The sequence below is a fragment of the Cervus elaphus genome, chromosome X, assembly GCF_910594005.1.
Source record: "Cervus elaphus chromosome X, mCerEla1.1, whole genome shotgun sequence".
In the NCBI taxonomy this organism is placed as follows: Eukaryota; Metazoa; Chordata; class Mammalia; order Artiodactyla; family Cervidae; genus Cervus; species Cervus elaphus.
In genome coordinates, this window is record NC_057848.1 from 58,484,565 (window position 1) to 58,503,298 (window position 18,734).

At 41.2% G+C, this 18,734-nt stretch overlaps 1 long non-coding RNA gene across 2 annotated transcripts; it reads left to right on the forward strand.

Annotated features, from left to right (window-relative positions):
• The first annotated feature begins 307 nt into the window (after window positions 1–307).
• On the forward strand, window positions 308–11,617 carry LOC122689515. Of its 2 annotated transcripts, XR_006339835.1 has the most exons (4): window positions 308–2,969; window positions 7,116–7,202; window positions 7,607–9,351; window positions 10,692–10,703. It is a non-coding gene; the product is annotated as an uncharacterized LOC122689515 (long non-coding RNA). The 2 variants fall into 2 exon arrangements; XR_006339834.1 differs by having other exon boundaries at window positions 7,607–11,617.
• The last annotated feature ends 7,117 nt before the right edge of the window (window positions 11,618–18,734 follow it).

Sequence of the window (18,734 nt, forward strand, 5' to 3'; positions counted from 1 at the left end):
TGTTTATTAGCCATCTCTATGTTTTCTTTGGAGAAATGTCTGTTTAGTTCTTTGGCCCACTTTTTAATTGGTCATTCATTTTACTGGTATGAGCTACATGAGCTGCTTGTATATTTTGGAGATTAATTCTTTGTCAGTTGTTTCATTTGCTATTATTTTCTCCCATTCTGAAGGCTGCCTTTTCACCTTACTTATAGTTTCCTTTGTTGTGAAAAAGCTTTTAAGTTTAATTAGGTCCCATTTGTCTATTTTTGTTTTTATTTATTATTCTGGGATGTGGGTCATAGAGGATCTTGCTGTAATTTATGTCAGAGAATGTTCTGCTTATGTTTTTCTCTTAGAATTTTATAGTTTCTGGTCTTACATTTAGATCTTAATCTGATTTGAGTTTATTTTTTTGTATGGTGTTAGAGATAAGTACTCTTTGCCACAATAACATGTTCTCTTTTGTCCTGCTTCACTTCTGTCAACAAAAAAATGAGGTTTTTAGAATATATTTGCTTTGTGCCTCTGCTCTCTTCTACTTTACCGTAATCAAGACATTTGGAACACTTTTGCTTCCACTTTCACATCCCACTCTCATCCCGAAACAATGAGGTTGGTAGAGATTGTTGACATCTGAAAGTATGAAAATAATACAGCTAGAATTTTAAAAATCATTTTTTTTAATTTAAAAAATAATAATCATTTTTAGGTCTCTATAAGGAGCAATATCCAACTCGTAATATGAAAGCTTATCAATCAACTTTCAGGTATTGGATGTTAAATGACATTCTAGAGATAAAGATTATGGTGAAGTTGAATTGAGACCTTTTCAAAGTCCATGGAGGTCTATAGCAATGAAGGGTTCCCATCCTCCCGAAAGAAGAAACACATGTATACTCAATTTGCTAACTCTAGCAAATTTGCCAAGTAGAATATTGAATAAAATAGAAAGAATACCTTCCATGAGATATTGAGAGAAAACAAAAGGACTGAACATCAAATAAAACTTAATATGTAACTACCCACAAATGTGGAGCCCACAATCACACCCACCAAGAAATCTTAAGCAGAAGATTTAGTCTAAAGTGGTTCTGGACCAGTTGTTTAGAGAATATATGGTTAAAGGATATGAACATTCAAATTGACTTTCAACATGGAGGATTGCCTATAATCCTCCCAATGGCTCCAGTACTCTACTTTATTCTACCTTCATAGAATCACACAGAGACAGCCTATCTTGAAAGTCAAAGATGCATAACATCTTGACTATAACCATCATTCTCAGCTCTTTTCTGTACTTCCATTACTTGAATGGCACTCTTACTCTGGATGCATTCAAAGTCTTTCTCTCTTCAACCATCCAGTTATCTCCCAAATGAGTTGAATGGATATTCTGCCTGAATGTTCAGGGTTTTTTTGTTTGTTTTTTTTTTTTTTTTACATCTGTGACAGATACATGTTTTAATTCATATTATCATATAAAATAAAGTCATCATACTATAAATTTTGGGCTATATGAAACTTTTAGTATTTTATTCATTTTCATAGTTTTACAGTATTAGTAAAAATAATGGCCATTATAAATAAGCATAAAATGGAAGTTGATGAAAAAATAACCCCAAGTCTTCCCTGACTCCCACCCTCCCACCAAAAAACTAGCTAGTATATGGCAAATATCCTTTTCACACATTATCTTTAGGCATACATTCACTTTGTAGTGGTGGATGGTTTAGTCGCTAAGTCGTGTCGGACTCTTGTGATCCCATGGACTGTAGCCTGCCAGGCTCCTCTGTCCATGGGGTTTTCCAGGCAAGATTACTGGAGTGGGTTGCCATTTCCTTCTCCATGAATGTTCAGTTTTATCAGATCACTAGAGCGCTTTGATTAGGACACTCCTGGGCAATCCCAGAACCTCAGGCCACCAGGGGTCATTTGAACCCATTATTTGATGAATTGATATCCACACAATTTACATAATCAAGGCTATAAAGATGAGGAGCAAAGAACTTGCTGTGTAAGGTAGCCATAACATCAGGGCAGCGTTGTTCACTCTGCCTAAAATAAAACATGTTAGTATCTAATATTAAAAGTGATGAAGATTTATGTGTCTTGAGCTCCTAATATGTACCAAAAATATTAGATGTGCATCATTCACATGATTGTGTTTCATCATCATCTTGAGACAAGGTCCATGTTTCTGCCGTCTTCTTCAGAACAGTACAGATAAACAGATATCTGCAAACAACTGTAAGAGGGACTGGAGGGGCAGTCTCTAGGTGTCTTGTTATTGAATCCTGAAACAAATGCTTATTGAAGCAGATGCTGGTAATGCTGTTTTAGAACTCTCTACCATTTTCATGCACCTCAGCTCCTCTGTGCTTTTGTTCCCAATAGCCAGAGTCTGTGGCTCTTTCTCATAGGACTGCCCACAGGCTATCAGAAACCCCTTCATCTGTAAGCATGAAGACTTAGTACCTTGTAATTTAAACTAATGATTGATGGATATGGGATTCTCTGGGAGACTTTGGTTGGTAGAAAATATTGCTTGACTCTCTTCCCTGCACCCCCTCCACAGTCCACTTCCCCACTTTCCTGTCCATATATTTTTTGGACCACTTCTTGATATACATTACTTTTACATGAGTCCTTGGCCAGAGTCAGCTTATAGGGAAACTAATCCAAAGGCACTGCCAAGTTGTTTTCCAAAATAATTCTTAATTTATGCTCCTCAATATATGTGTTCCCATTTCCTCACTAGTACTTGGCATTGTCAGAGTCTAAGTTTTTGTCAATTATATTGTTCTAATTTCTTTGTATCAGTTAATTTTCTATATTGTTAAATGTGGATGTTAACTTTTCACAGCAACCACTAAAAGAATAGAAATAGAGAATTTAACTTCTTAACTAATAGAAGAAATTAATGAAAGAATGCAAAGAGCTTGGAACCTTTTAATTACAAATAATCACCTCTTCTTGTGATCAGGGTAAGTACTCTTCTTGTCATTACTTAAGCTTCATTCATTTTTTAATCTCAAAATTAAATATTTGTGCTATAGTTTGTTTAGATTTAGCCACATATCATCTCTTCTTTCATCCCAGATGTTTTTACTGGTATAATTTTCCTCTTGTAAAGTACCCTTTAGATATACTCTTTTAACAATGATATATTAGGGGAAAATTCTATGCCTTTCATTTCTGAAAATGTATTTTTCCCCATTCTTTTAAAAAATTATTTTTGTTAAAATAATTGTTTAAAATTATTTGTTAAAATAGTTGTTAAAATAATTTGTTTTCCCTTTCATTTACAGAATCACCCATATGTTGTTTATCCTCACAATATTGTACTATGTGCCCCAAACATTAGTGATGCAATAGTTATGACTATTCCACTCTCATTTCCTTTATCTGTGGGCATTAGTTCTGAAAGATTTGCTGCAAGTACTTTTTCTTTTTGCACCGGAGCAGGCAATGATACTATGTCACAAGGACCACTTGGTCAACAATAGTTTATAAGACTAAAATTAGTTGTAGGAAACACCCTTATATTAGAAATATTAAAATGTGATAAATTTGAATCATAGTGTTAAAAACAGTATTATTCCATAGTCTTTTAGCCTCTATTTTTACTGTTAATAAATTAGCTGTCAGCTTAATTTTGTGTTCTTCTTTGGTTGTTTTAAGAGCTTTTCTTTGTATTTGATGTTCTGCAACTTCTCTACTATTTATCTAAATATGCAATCCTTTCTTTTTCTTTTCTTATATTTAAAAACATGAGATATAGACTACATCCAGTAGAGAGCAAAAATCTTAAGCACAGGTCTAGATGAATTTTTACATATATATATATATATATATGTAACTACTGCCTAGATCAATGTGTAGAATATTTCCAACATTCAGAAAGGTGGTTTTAGCTTTCAAATTTAAGTCTATAATCTATACTGAATTAATTTTTATGTTTGGTGGGAGGTAAGGGATAATGTTAATTTTTTCAATATGGATATCTAATTGACCCAATAATATTTATTGAAAAGGCCATTCTTTCCCATACTGAACTGAGACAGTGGGTTTGTCATAAATCAGGTGACTATATAAGTGTGAATTTTTTTCTGGACTTTTTATTGTATTCCATTTGTCTATTTGTCTATCTGCACACAAATACCATGTGCTTTTTTTTTTTACAATAAGCCTTGATGTCCTGTAGTGTAAGTCATCCAGCCTTGTACTTCTTCAATAGTGACTTGGCTGTTCTAGATTCTTTGCCTTTTCATATACATTTTAGAGTCACTTATCAATTTTTTATGGTTAACTTTTGTATCCTGTTTAAGAATAACTGAATATCATGAAGATTTCCTCCTGTATTTTCTTCTAAAGGCTGCTTAGTTTTGACTGGAATCACACTGAATCTAAAAATAAATTTGGGAAGAATATATAATGTAACAATTTTGAGTCTTTCAATTCATTAACATATTATAGCCTTCCATTTATTTTACTACTCAATTTAGTTCAGTAATATTTTGGATTTTCCAGTGTTGAAATATTGCAAATATTTTATTTCTGGGTATTTGGTAATGTATAAACTATAATAAATGGTATTATTTTGTTAAATACTATTCCACTAGTTTATTTTTAGGAAATAAGAATACAATTAGCTTTTCACAATAGCTTTGTTGAGATATAGTCCACACACTACAATATCACTCTTTAAAAGTACTATACAAGTCAGTAGTTTTTAATATATTCACAGAGTTGTACAACCATTGTGTACATGTATGCTAAGTCACTTCAGTTGTGTCTGACTCTTTGTGACCCCATGGACTGTAGCCCCCAAGGCTCCTTGTGCATGGCGATTCTCCAGGCAAGAACACTGGAGTGGGTTGCCATGCCCTCCTCTGTACAACCATTACCACTACCTGTGCTGTACTCAATATGCCAGCAAATTTGGAAAACTAGCAGTGGCCACAGGACTGGAAAATGTCAGTTTTCATTCCAATCCCAAAGAAAGGCAATGCCAAAGAATTTTCAAACTACCTCGATAATTGCACTCTTCTTACACACTAGCAAAGTAATGCTCAAAATTCTCCAAGCCAGGCTTCAACAGTATGTGAACTGAGAACTTCCAGAAGTTCAAGCTGGTTTAGAAACAGAAGAAGAACCAGAGATCAAATTGCCAACATCCATTGAATCATAGAAAAAGCAAGACAGTTCCAGAAAAACATCTACTTCTGCTTTATTGATTACACCAAGGATTTTGACTGTGTGGATCACAACAAACTATGGAAAATTCTTAAAGAGGTAGGAATACCAGACCACCTTACTTGCCTCCTGAGAAATCTGTATGCAGGTCAAGAAGCAACAGTTCAGACTGGACATAGGACAATGGACTGGTTCAAAATTGGGAAAGGAGTATGTCAAGGCTGTATATTGTCACCCTGCTTATTTAACTTGTATGCAGATTACATCATAAGAAATGCTGGGCTGGATGAAGCACAAACTGGAATCAAGATTGCCAGGAGAAATATCAATAACCTCAGATATGCAGATGACACCACCCTTTATGGCAGAAAACAAAGAGGAACTAAAGAGATTCTTGATGAAAGTGAAAGAGGGGAGTGAAAAATCTGCTGAAAATTCAACATTCAAGAAACTAAGATCATGGCATCTGGTCCCATCACTTCATGGGAAATAGATGGGGAGACAGTGGAAACTGTGACAGACTTTATTTTTTTGGGCTCCAAAATCACTGCAGATGGTGACTGCAGCCATTAAATTAAAAGATGCTTGCTCCTTGAAAGAAAAGCTATGACCAACCTAGACAGCATATTAAAAAGCAGAGACATTACTTTGCTGACAAAGGTCCATCTAGTCAAAGCTATGGTTTTTCCAGGAGTCATGTATGGATGTGAGATTTGGACTATAAAGAAAGCTGAGCACTGAAGAATTGATGCTTTTGAACTGTGGTGTTGGAGAAGACTCTTGAGAGTCCCTCAGACTGTAAGGAGATTAAACCAGTCCATCCTAAAGGAAATCATTCCTGAATATTCTTTGGAAGGACTGATGCTGAAGCTGAAGCTCCAATCTTTGGCCACCTGATGTGAAGAACCGACTCACTGGAAAAGACCCTGATGCTGGGAAAGATTGAAGGCAGGAGGAGAAGGGGATGACAGAGGATGAGATGGTTGAATGGCATCACCAACTTGATAGACATGAGTTTGAGCAAGCTCTGGGAGTTAGTGATGGACAGGGAGGCCTGGTGTGCTGCAGTCCATGGGGTCACAAAGAGTCAGACATGACTGAGCAACTGAACTGAACTGAATTTTAAAACATTTCCATTACCCCAAAAAGAAACCCTGTGCCTCCCCATTATCCCCTCCCACAAGCTGCAACAACCACTAATCAACTCCCTGCATCTATATATTTGCCTGTTCTGGATATTTCAAATAAATAGAATCACATAATATGTGGCCTTTTGTGCTGGTTTCTCTCACTTAAGTGCTATGTTTTCTAGGTTCATCAAATGTTTCAGTCCTTCATTCCTCTTTATGGTTGAATAATATTCCAATACATGGATATACCATATTTGGTTATTCATTCATCACTTCCTGGACTTTTGAGTTGTCTGCACTTTGGGGTAGTTATGAATAGTGCTGCTATAAGCATTCATGTACAAGCTTTTGTGAGGATGTATATTTTCAGTTCTGTTAAGTACATACCTAGGAGTGAAATTGCTGGTTGTGTCATATGGTATTCACTCTATGCTTAACTTTTTGAGGAACTGCCAGACTGTTTTTCACAGTAGCTGCACCATTTTACTAGCAATATATGAGGACTCTAATTTCTTCACATTGTCACAAATACTTGTCATTCTCTGCTTTAAATTTTTATACATTATTCATGAATTCAGCAAAATCATTTAATATATTATTTCTAATTATTTAGAAATATATTAATTAATAATATTTTAGAATTAATATTTAGAAATAGAATTTAGAAATAGAATTAATATTTAGAATTAATAGAAATATTCTAATTGTTTAGATTTATTGAAATTTTCTATATACTGTCAGGCCCTCAAATAGTAGGTTTTATTTCACTTATCTTAATACCCTTTATTTCCTTTTATTGACTAGTTGTGCTAAGACCTCCAAGACATTGTGAACAAAAATGGTGCTACTACATAATTCTGTCCAGTTTGTGACCTCAGAAGAAAGCATTTGGTATTTAACCTTTAAATATTATCTTAGTTGTTGTTTCTTCTAGATATATTTTATTGTTTTTAATGAACTTACTGTCAAATAATTACAAAATTCGTATACATAGTGATATATGTGTATATGTACATATATGTTTATATATAAATGATGCATATTATTATATGGTGTATTATATGTATTATGATGCATATGATTTGGAAAATACGTATTATATATATATATATTTACAGCTAAATAGAGAAAGAGAAAAAGCTAATGCAATAAAGAACATAGGAGTTTCTTGAACTATTCTTGAAACTTTTCTGAAATTTAAAGTGACTATATATAAGAGGACAAAAAGAAATATCTATATATATATATATGTATGTATATTTTCCATAATGATACTTAATGTTTCCAATTTTCAGGGACTACAAACAGGGATGCTGCTTATGGTCCAGAAGGTTGTTCATTTCTGAAGTGCCCCTTACCAAGCTAGTAACTGAGGCTGCACTCCAGCCCCAAGCCATTTCACCAAGTCAAACAATGGAACTTACTATGAGTTGCTTTTTTTTTTTTTTTTTTGAGTTGCTTTTTTTAAGCAGAAAAATACCATCTGATTGCCGCACTGTGCACACATAAGATTGCTTTCACCACAAGGGGGCACCTTTTATTAATGTAGACAATGGTGCTATACAGCTTAAGAGAGTTCCTAGTCATAACACACTTTTTATTTTTTTAAATGCTACGGGCAACATCTTTATTGGAATTGCTTGTTTGTAGGGTATGTATGTCAAATTTTATAAGGCATTGCCACATTCATCTCCAATTTTGTTGTACTGTCAAAAGCAGTATATGAGGACTTTCCTGGTGGTCCAGTGGTTAAGAATCTGCCTGCCAATGCAGGGGACATGGGTTCTACCCCTGGCCTGGGAAGATCCCACATACTGCAGGCCAACTAAGCTCATGTGCCACAACTACCAAGCCAGCACACTCTAGGGCCCATGTTCTGCAACAAGAGAAGCCACCGCAATGAGAAGCCCGCACTCAGCAACCCAGCACAGCCAAATAAAATTTAAAAAAAGAAGTATATGAGAATTCTCATTTCCCCATGTCACTTCAACACTTGATATTGTCATTATTTTTACTATTACCAACATAATAGTTTTGAAATGGGATCCCATGTTGTTCTATTTAAAATCTCTCTGATTACTAATATGATTGTGCATCTCTTTGCATGTTCCTCACTTGGAATGGATTGTTCGTATATCTTCTCAGTATCTTCCATTTGTTCCTTTATTACTGCTCTCCTTCACCCTACTCTGTGCCCAGGAAGCTGACCATTATGGACTGCATAAATATCTCCCTTGCCTTCTGGATTCTTGTTGAGTTTGGCCACTGGGAAGGCTCCATCTCTACCAGACTAAAAGATGGCTGTGGCTGAGTTCTTCTACCAAAGGCCACAAATTCTGTCCAGGTTACTGTGTTCCAGTAACTATTCCCTGCTGTTACTACCCCTTCTTCCCTGGTGGTTCAGATAGTAAAGAATCTGCCTGCAATGCAGGAGACCTGGGTTCCATCCCTGGGTCAGAAAGATCCCCTGGAGAAGGAAATGGCAACCCACTCCAGTATTGTTGCTTGAAGAAGTCCATGGACAGAGGAGCCTGATGAGCTTGCTACAGTCCATGGGATCACAAAGAGTTGGACAGGACTGAGTGACTAACACTACCCCTTCATGCTTTGGGGGGAGGTAACAGCTCCCCACTATTGCTAGCCTCAGGGTATTTCAAAATCTCTTGTTGGTGTCAGTAATAGTTAGCTATTGCTACAATAATGCTGTATAAGATACCTCCCCAAAACTTAGGACAGTCACCTGTTCTCCTTGCTCATGTGCTATGGGTTATTTGGGGGCTATTCTGCTTCAAGATGCAGTTTGGATGGGCTTGGCTCTAGGATGCAAACTGTGTTCAGATCTGCTCCATGTGAATTACTATGCAGCTCAAACACTGGGATCAGCAGCTACCTGGGGCAAGCTCTTCTCAAGACAATCATATGAGTGCAAGAAGACTAGCAAAACCACACAAGTATATTGAAATCCTCTAGGCACTTCATGTCTGCTCATATCTCACTGATGAAAGCAAGTGCATGGCCAAGACTAAATTCAGAGGAACAGGTGTGTATACTCCATCCTAAAGGTGGCGGGGGCGGGGGGGGAGTGGGTAGTGAGGAGTGAGTATCTGTAAAAAATTTATCCAATGTATTACAATTTCTTTTAACCACACTGAAACCCTTTTACACAGTCTCTTCATTTAATTTTTCCTCACTGCTACATTTGTGTGTAGCATCTACTTCTTGTCAGGACCCCGATTAAGATTATATCACTCTCACAAGTTTCTATTGATTTTCCAGTTTTCAGGGATACATATTAACCCCTCCCAAAGCCTCCTAGATGATTCCTTCCCGACACCACCTTGGCCAAAATCTGCTCCAGATCTATTTCCCATTTTAGTGCAGCTTTTTTCCTTTCCTTTTGTGTAGGAGTCCTCCACAAAAGTCCCTACTCCATCTATGGCATCAACCCTTTCCCACTTCTTGTGATTCATACTAACCACCTAGTTCTTCATGTCTACATAACATGTGTGGATGTGTGTATTCATATGTAAGCCTTTGGGGGGTTAATGTATATTTAACAAAAAAGAGGGTTACATTAGGCAATTTTCTACACATTTTATCTAGAAACCTTGCAACAGTCTCTCCAAAGCAGCTGGCATAAATGTATCTTATTCCTTTTAAGTGCTGAATTATGTTCCATCATACTGATCCCATTCCTTTCTTGATGAATGAAGTGGATGATGTAATGCACTGCTCAGATCCCACTTTATGATTGAGGCACTCATGCCCCCAGATGCTAGGAATATAGCTGAATCACCCTTTAGGAATTGCTATGGGTTGAAGGGAGCTGCCTTGCCCAGGGGTACACTACTTCCTCCAGGTAAGACCACATCCAATGACCAGTCGGTGTGGAGGCACAAATACCCTGCCTCATCTTCTCCATTCATAAATTTTCTGAATGGCCATCTTAGCTTTAGATATCCCTGTAGGATAAGCTGAGGCCTCTATTGCAACTGTGCATGCTCAGTCGTGTCCCACTCTTTGCGACCCCATGGACTGTAGCCCAGCAGGCTCCTCTGTGCATGAGATTTTCTAGGCAAGAATACTAGAGTGAATTGCCATGCCCTCCTCCAGGGGATCTTCTCGAGCCAGGGGTCAAATTTGTGTCTCCTGCATTTCTGGCAGATTCTTTACCACTGTGTCACTGGGGAAACCCTTGGAACTGTATAGCTCTTCAAATTCTCCCTTTATGCAAACCTTCATTCTCTTACAAGTGCTTTTGAGATGTTTCTGGGGGAACTTACAAGTATAATACTTAGTTGGCCAAAAAGTTCATTTGGGTTTTTCTGTAACATCTTAGGGAAACTCAAACTTTTTGGCCTATCTAATATTTGGTTCTAGAAGCGGTCCTAAGAAGCAGATTATGAAATAGGATTTTGGAGCACAAGTACCTGCGAGCTGGCTAGAAATGGGGACTATATCACTGGTGGTAAGTGATGTGCTGATAACCCTTGTGATGTGGTCATGGTGCAATGGTCAAAAATTTCGCTAGTGGTAAACTGATATTGGACACTAATGGAAATAGATTTCCTGGAAGGTGCAATATCTCCGGAGTTTGAGTCATCCAGAATAAGTGGTAATAATATAAAGACTGTGAAAATAGACAATTGTACACAAGGCTATTGATGAACTGCAGAAAAACAACAAAAGGTGAAAGGTGATTAAACAGCAATTTAAGACAAAGTCGAAAGTCAGATGACTTAGACGCAGAAGGAAGAGAAGTCAAAGGATTGGCCTGTGAACTTTAGTCTTTTTGTCCTGAAATCATGGCCCATTTTTGCTTTCTACCACATATTAAGCCAACGCATGCATGAACAAAGCTCAGTCTTTTCTTTAACTCTTTCATGTATTCTGGAAAAATAACTCAAAATAAAAATTAGGGAGAGATGATTCTATTGCCTTTTAATATCACACAAGTGTTGCCCTATCAGCCCATCTGCAATCATTGACTATTAGGAAATTTAAGTTGCCCAGCCATAGATGAAGTAGCAGAGGCTTTTTTCAGCACTCATGATTTAATAGGTTAGCATAAAGAGAAACAGTAAGGAGTAACGTTTTTTGCTTTTCTTCCCATTGGAAAAGATATAATTTTATTTTCCTGCATGATCTCAACCAGGTTTCCACCTACATTTAACAAGAGCAGCTCTGCACTCCCTTCTCCTCCGCTTAACAATCAAAGCTCTATGAATGTAAATGCTTTCTCTGAACCAGCTCTCATTCTGCTAGCTTCCTCAGTAATAGATTAAATAAAACTTTGACGGATGTTCACCAACAAATGTGTGGGATTCATAATTTGTAAAAATTAGCTATTTTGCTTTCAAAAGCAACTTTTTGGAAAAGAGAAAGTCTTTCCCCAAAGTCTCCTAGCTGATTTCTTCCTGATATCTCCTTGGCCAAAATCGAATCCAGATCTATTTCCCAAGGAAGGGGCATGGAACTGATGGGTTTGGAAGAGTCAGCATCCAGGACTGTATGATCACCAGTGGGGTCTCCATCACCAGGACCACCACAGGGCTATCTTTTTTGCTGGATAATACAAGACCCCACATCAGCCACAGAATGGCAGAGGACATACCTTCTGAGCAAGTCATGGACCCCACTTACTGGACTGGGGAGGTCGCAGTGCCATATTCATTGAGACTCGATTTATTTTTCAACAGCATCTGACATTTATTGAAAATAAGGAAAAAACGTTTGTCCAGGTAGTGTAGAAGAGCTGGGCAGAGTGCAGGGGTTACTGTGCTGAACAAAAGGCACACGTCAGAGAGACAGCTGCACATTCAGAAGAGAACTGGATTCTGGGTGAAACCAACAGGTCCACCGGAGAAAATGAGCGACTCGGTTTGGTTGCCAGGGACCCCTGGGACCTGGCAGTCACACCCAGCAGGAACAGAAGATGTCTCTGGGAGTAGGGAGGGCTTCGGTTCCACAGGTGAAAGGCTGGCCGGCCCCTCCAGGACGGTGGCGAGCTGTTGGAATCCTTGTTTGTCCAGAGGCTGTGGCCAGCTCAGACACCTCCCGGGTGAGTCCAGATCGCCGAAGGCTGCAGGCTGTGGATGGAATGCGGTGCACGGTGATGGCCGCCACAGCGCAGGTCTCTGGCCACCCGGAGGCGGGCCTGGGAGTCTGGCAGGAGGTGGGTGGTTGGCAGTGGCCGGGTGTGGGTGGTCTGCCCCGTGGATAACAGGAGCCCGGCTTGCAGTTAGAGCGCAGAACCGAGTCCAAGTGTGCAGGGGAGAGGCCTGGCTGGCCCGAGGGCGGCCACAGCAGCGGGAACCTGGAGAGCTATTCCTGGAACAAAGGCAAGCACTACGCGGGAAGGGACACGAGCACGGGGGAGATCGCAGCCACCCGAAGGTGAGGGAGGACACGGCGGGAGGACGCCTGTGGCGATCTGGGAGGCGGCGACTGGCGCGGCGGACCCTCTCCCGAGCACCCGCCCCCAGACCCGAGGCGCTCCAGGCCTAGAAGTCCTCGTCCTCCACCCATCCAAACACCCGCTTCATCTCGGCCAGGAAGCCCCGGTAATCGTTGAGGAGGGGGCTCTGCTTCCTGATGTAGGGGATCACCCACTGCAGGGCTGGCCCAGTCATGCGGGTGATGAGGAATGTCACCTTCAGGGCATCGTTGGTGAACAGGTTCTCGTCCACTAGCATGTAGGCGCCCGTCTGCACGATAAACTCTGGGAGCCGGTCGGTGTCGCCATCAAACGTCTCGGGGAAGGGGATCGGGTTCCTCCACCGACGTGTCTGGGGCCGAATGGGCAGGGCCAGGAGGGCCTTGATCAGCTGCACTCGGCCGTCCATCGCGTCTTGCTTGCTTCTCCGAGCTCCACTGGACTCAGCAATGGGCGGCGAAGAGGCGTGGCGGGAAGTGCGTGTGTGCGGAGGTGGGCCCGGTCCCAGGTGGGCGGGGCCACGGGCGGTAACTGGTGGGGCTGGGCTCCGCCCACAGGACCTGGTGGTTGCTATTGCGCAGGCGTGACACTCGGGCTGAGTTGGGCGGGGCGGGAATAAGGGAAGGAGTCTGGGCTAACGCCCGCCCGAGGAGGCGGGGTCCGAATCTGAGGGGCGGGTCCGAGGTTTCCTGACACAGAATGCAGTAGTCTTAAGTAGTGTGGGCTCCGCCCACGAGACAGGTGATCTGAAGTGCGCAGGCGCAACAGTGGTGGTGAGGGGCAGCCTCCCTAGGTTTGGAGATGATCAGGGCTCCGCCCCGCGAAGGGGAAATGGGCGTGGCTAATGCGCCCTTTCCACAGTTTATTGTGATCCACACAGTCAAAGGCTTTGGCATAGTAAATAAGGCAGAAATAAATGTTTTTCTGTAACTCTCTTGCTTTTTTGATGATCCGGCAGATGTTGGCTATTTGATCTCTGGTTCCTCTGCCTTTTCTAAAACCAGCGTGAACATCTGGAAGTTCACAGTTCAGGTATTGCTGAAGCCTGGCTTGGAGAATTCTGAGCATCACTTTACAAGCGTGTGAGATGAGTGCAACTGTGCAGTAGTTTGAGCATTCTTTGGCATTGCCTTTCTTTGGGATTGGAATGAAAACTGACCTTTTCCAGTCCTGTGGCCACTGCTGAGTTTTCCAACTTTGCTGACATATTGAGTGCAGCACTTTCACAGCATCATCTTTCAGGATTTGAAATAGCTCAACTGGAATTCCATCACCTCCACTAGCTTTGTTTGTAGTGATGCTTCCTAAGGGCCACTTGACTTCACATTCCAGGATGTCTGGCTCTAGCTGAGTGTGAGTGATCACACCATCGTGAATGTCTGTGGAACAAACTGTGAGAAATTCTGAAAGAAGTGGGAATACCAGACCACCTGACCTGCCTTTTGAGAAACCTGTATGCAGGTCAGGAAGCAACAGTTAGAACTGGACATGGAACAACAGACTGGTTCCAAATAGGTAAAGGAGTATGTCAAGGCTGTATATTGTCACCCTGCCTATTTAACTTATATGCAGAGTACATCATGAGAAACGCTGGGCTGGAAGAAGCACAAGCTGGAATCAAGATTGCTGGGAGAAATATCAATAACCTCAGATACGCAGATGACACCACCCTTATGGCAGAGAGTGAAGAGGAACTAAAGAGTCTCTTGATGAAAGTGAAAGAGGAGAGTGATTAAGTTGGCTTAATGCTCAATATTCAGAAAACTAAGAACATGGCATCTGGTCCCATCATTTCATGGCAAATAGATGGGGAGACAGTGGAAACAGTGGCAGACTTTATTTTTCTGGGCTCCAGAATCACTGCAGATGGTAACTGCAGCCATGAAATTAAAAGACGCTTACTCGTTGGAAGGAAAGTTATGACCAATCTAGATAGCATATTAAAAAGCAGAGAAATTACTTTGTCAACAAAGGTCCGTCTAGTCAAGGCTATGGTTTTTCCAGTGGTCATGTATGGATGTGAGAATTGGACTATAAAGAAAGCTGAGTGCCAAAGAATTGATGCTTTTGAACTGTGGTGTTGGAGAAGACTCTTGAGAGTCCCCTGGACTGCAAGGAGATCCAGTCAGTCCATCCTAAAGGAGATCAGTCCTGGGTGTTCATTGGAAGGACTGATGTTGAAGCTGAAACTCCAATACTTTGGCCACCCGATGGGAAGAGCTGACTCATTTGAGAAGACCCTGATGCTGGGAAAGATTGAGGGCAGGAGGAGAAGGGGATGACAGAGGATGAAATGATTGGATGGTATCACCAACTCGATGGACATGGGTTTGGGTGGACGCCGGGAGTTGGTGATGGACAGGGAGGCCTGGCCTGGTGCGGTTCATGGGGTTGCAAGGAGTTGGACACGACTGAGCGACTGAACGCGCCCTTGAAGAGGCAGGGCCATAATCAAAGGGGCGGGGCCAAGGTTTCCAAGGCGGGCCCCCGGCTAAGAACTGGAATCAGGGGAGGAGCCCTAGACTTTATTTTTTGTAAAGTTTATGGGATTCTCCTGGCAAGTATACTGGGGTAGTTTGTCATTTCCTCATCCAGTGGATCACGTTTGGTAGCTCAGGTGGTAAAAAATCTGCCTGCAATGCTGGAGACACAGGTTCGATCCCTGGGTTGGGAAGATCCCCTGGAGAAAGAAATGGCAACCCACTCCAGTATTCTTGCCTGGAGAATTCCATGGACAGAAGAGCATGGCAGGCTACAGTCCATGGTGTCACAAAGAGTTGGACAAGACTGGGCGACTGAACAACAGCAGCAACCTAGACTTTGTGCTGTAGGGCCCACAGCACGTGAAAAAGAACACAGTTCCTCTTCTTGGAGTTGAACAGTCTTTCCTTTTCAACCCATCTTGTCCACTCACTCCAATATTCTTGCCTGGAGAATCCTATAGATTCTCCTCAGAGCCTGGCATGCTACAGTCCGTAGGGTTGCAAAGAGTCAGACACAACTGAAGCAACTTAGCTAGCTAGCTTGCAAGCCCCTCTGCCCTAGGGTATCCTTTGCACACCTTCGGACTGGGACACCACTTGAGTGCAGTTCTTTTAATGCATTTTCTTACTTATCCATGCATCTCTCAGCTGGAGAAGTATCGCACCGCTGGTTGTAGGTGTGGTTGCTTTTCACCACACCAAACATTAGTCAACATAGTTCAGAGTAGCATATTCAAGGAGTAATGTACCATGACCAGTCAATGTGAAGAGGGTCAAATGATACAAAATCTCTTAATCTGGTATACTAAAAGACCAAAGAAGTTTATCAGTATAGAAACCAAAAGACAAAAGTGGTGTTTGATGCTTTCCCAATATGATGGTATACATTTCCATACATGAGAATAAGCGGAAAATGTAACTAAGACATTAACCAATTGAAAGAGGGAAAACTAACCATTACAGGTTATATCTGAATTCATTTGTATAGCTGAGTACAAAATTAATATATATTCCATACACACTTTCATATAACTCAGTAAATAATCAATTAAAATAGATCCTACTGTTAATGACTCAATTCAGAAAAGCAATTCAAAAGAAATAGTGCCTAGGAATATACTTGAAATGTCTTAAAGGCCACTTAAAGAACATTTTGAAATGTGAAAGGGGGGATATAAAAGAATACTCAAGCAAACACAAATGCAAACTCAGGTCTGAAATAGGATGGCACAACTTCTTAAAAATGCTAATTTTTCTTGTGTGAGGAGAGAGAGGAGATGTGGGCTTGTGTGCTGCCTCATACCAACAAGGTGACAGCAAATTTGTCTCCACTTGCTTGAGTTGCAACAATGCTTGGTGATCTCATGATCTTCAAGTGTAAAATCTCCTGTGGACCAGGCTATTCCAGAATTATCCACAAGTAAAAAAAATTCAAATTATATGAAACACGAGTTTTGTGACATTGGACATCAGGCAGCCACAGTAATATTCTTTAGCGTGAAAAAATACTTAAAGTGAACCCTAGTATTGCCTCAGTTTACAGTCAGGAGCAAACATCCAACTAGCCTGTTTGTTTATGAGTGTGCATTGGTTTGTTTGTTTGTTCTTGCTGATCCCAAATGGAAAGCAGATGTGAAAAGTCCTCCAAGACTCCCAAAGTTTTCTCTTGATTTTTGTCCTGTAGATCTTAACTTTCTATTGAGGATGTTTAACATCCCCTTCCCATTATGTCTCTTTCCCCAAATCTGGGTTCTCTCCATCCAGAGTGGGCACTTCTTTTTGCCACGAGTCCCCCTGGGAGAGTTAGAGTGGGAGGGTGAACCAGCCCCAAGCTCTCCCTGGTCTGTGGATGGTGACAGCTCAGAGAACCTCCAATAGCTGAGGGAAGACAACACCCACTTGGCCGAGCAGGAGTGGATCCAGTCATCCAAGCCACATCCGAATGATGACAAAGATTCATTCCTGGATTCCCATCACATGCTTGGGAAGGCCATCTGTTGCCACCTGTGGCTGTCCTAGGCTGAAATGGAGTCTAGTTGATAACAATACCCCAAACGTCACTGACCATCTGCTCATCGAACTCATTTCCTTAAAAGCTGCTCACCACCCAAAACAGCATTTCTGAGAATCTCTAGAGAGAGGTATACACACTGAAATGGAGCAGGACCCTATAGTCCTTTCCCCCAACTCCATGTCTTCCACCTATCTTTTGTCTTTAGAAAAACTTTAGTCAAAGAATAAACTTAATCAGAGAAGTGAGAAAATGTAAGAGCAAAGTAAAACAGCTAAAAGGACATAATAATATTAACTTAGTCAAAAGTCAAGGACCTTTATTTCCTCCTCAAGGATTATAGAGAACAGTCTGAGCCATATCCTTTGAGCTGTCTTGTAGGTATACTGAAACCCCAACCAGGTGGAAGAAGTTAAGTACACAATGACAAAACTGCTGCTATGACCTAAGCTGCCACAATTCTGAGAACTGGTCTCAAAGATATGGGAATAAACTAACCCTGGAACTGACAATAAAGTTGAAGCCAATCAGTCCACTGCACGACAAATTTCAAGATTACTGTTAGAGCTGATTGTGCTGTTTCTGCATGTAGCCCCATCTGTCTGCCTATACATCCCTGAAACTCTTGCCCACTGATTATCAGTGGTGGGGAGTCAGCCTTCGGACAGGAGTGCCCCACCCTTCTCTATTGCCAGCCTCTGAAATAAACTCCTTTCCACCAACCTTGCCTCTTTATTGCCTTCAGAGCAGTGAGCATTTGGACCCCACTTTTGATAACAACACCATGGAGACAGTATACGGGTAGGTGGTGCAGTGACCATAACCAAGTGGGAGTACCTCACACACTCATTCTTTAAACTCCCACACACTCATTCTTTAACACAGAGTTTAATAATGGGGCTATAAAGTTCCAAGTGCTATGGGAGACCAGGGGAGCTTCTCTGACCTCTGCATGCTGAGGAACCACTCAGGCAGGACATGACATGTTATACCTACCTTGGGGCCCTCTAGACTGGATGACAAGAACTGAGTTGTGGATACCTGTGGCCTAAGATCGTCATAAAATCCCAGGGAGAGACCCGTGCCTACTCACCCAGGACATTTTCAATCAGGAGGGACCACAGAGGTCTTGCTCTCTTTTTCCCTGGGAGAAGATTTTAAGGTCTATAATGTAAACATTCCTTTGTTGTTGTTGTCATTTAGTCTTTAAGTGGTTTCCAACTCTTTTGCAACCCCATGGACTGTGTAGCCTGCCAGGCTCCTCTGTCCATGGGATTCTCCAGGCAAGAATACTGGAGCGGGTTGCCATTTCCTTCTCCAGGGGATCTTCCCAACCCAGGGATCGAACCCATGTCTCCAGCGTCTCCTGCATTGGCAGGATTCTTTACCATGGAGCTACCTGGAAAACCCATAGGCAGCTGAAAACTCATCTGACAATTCTCTGGAACTGGGGTTCCTGAAACTTGAATACATGCTCAGCTCAAGAGAGGAAG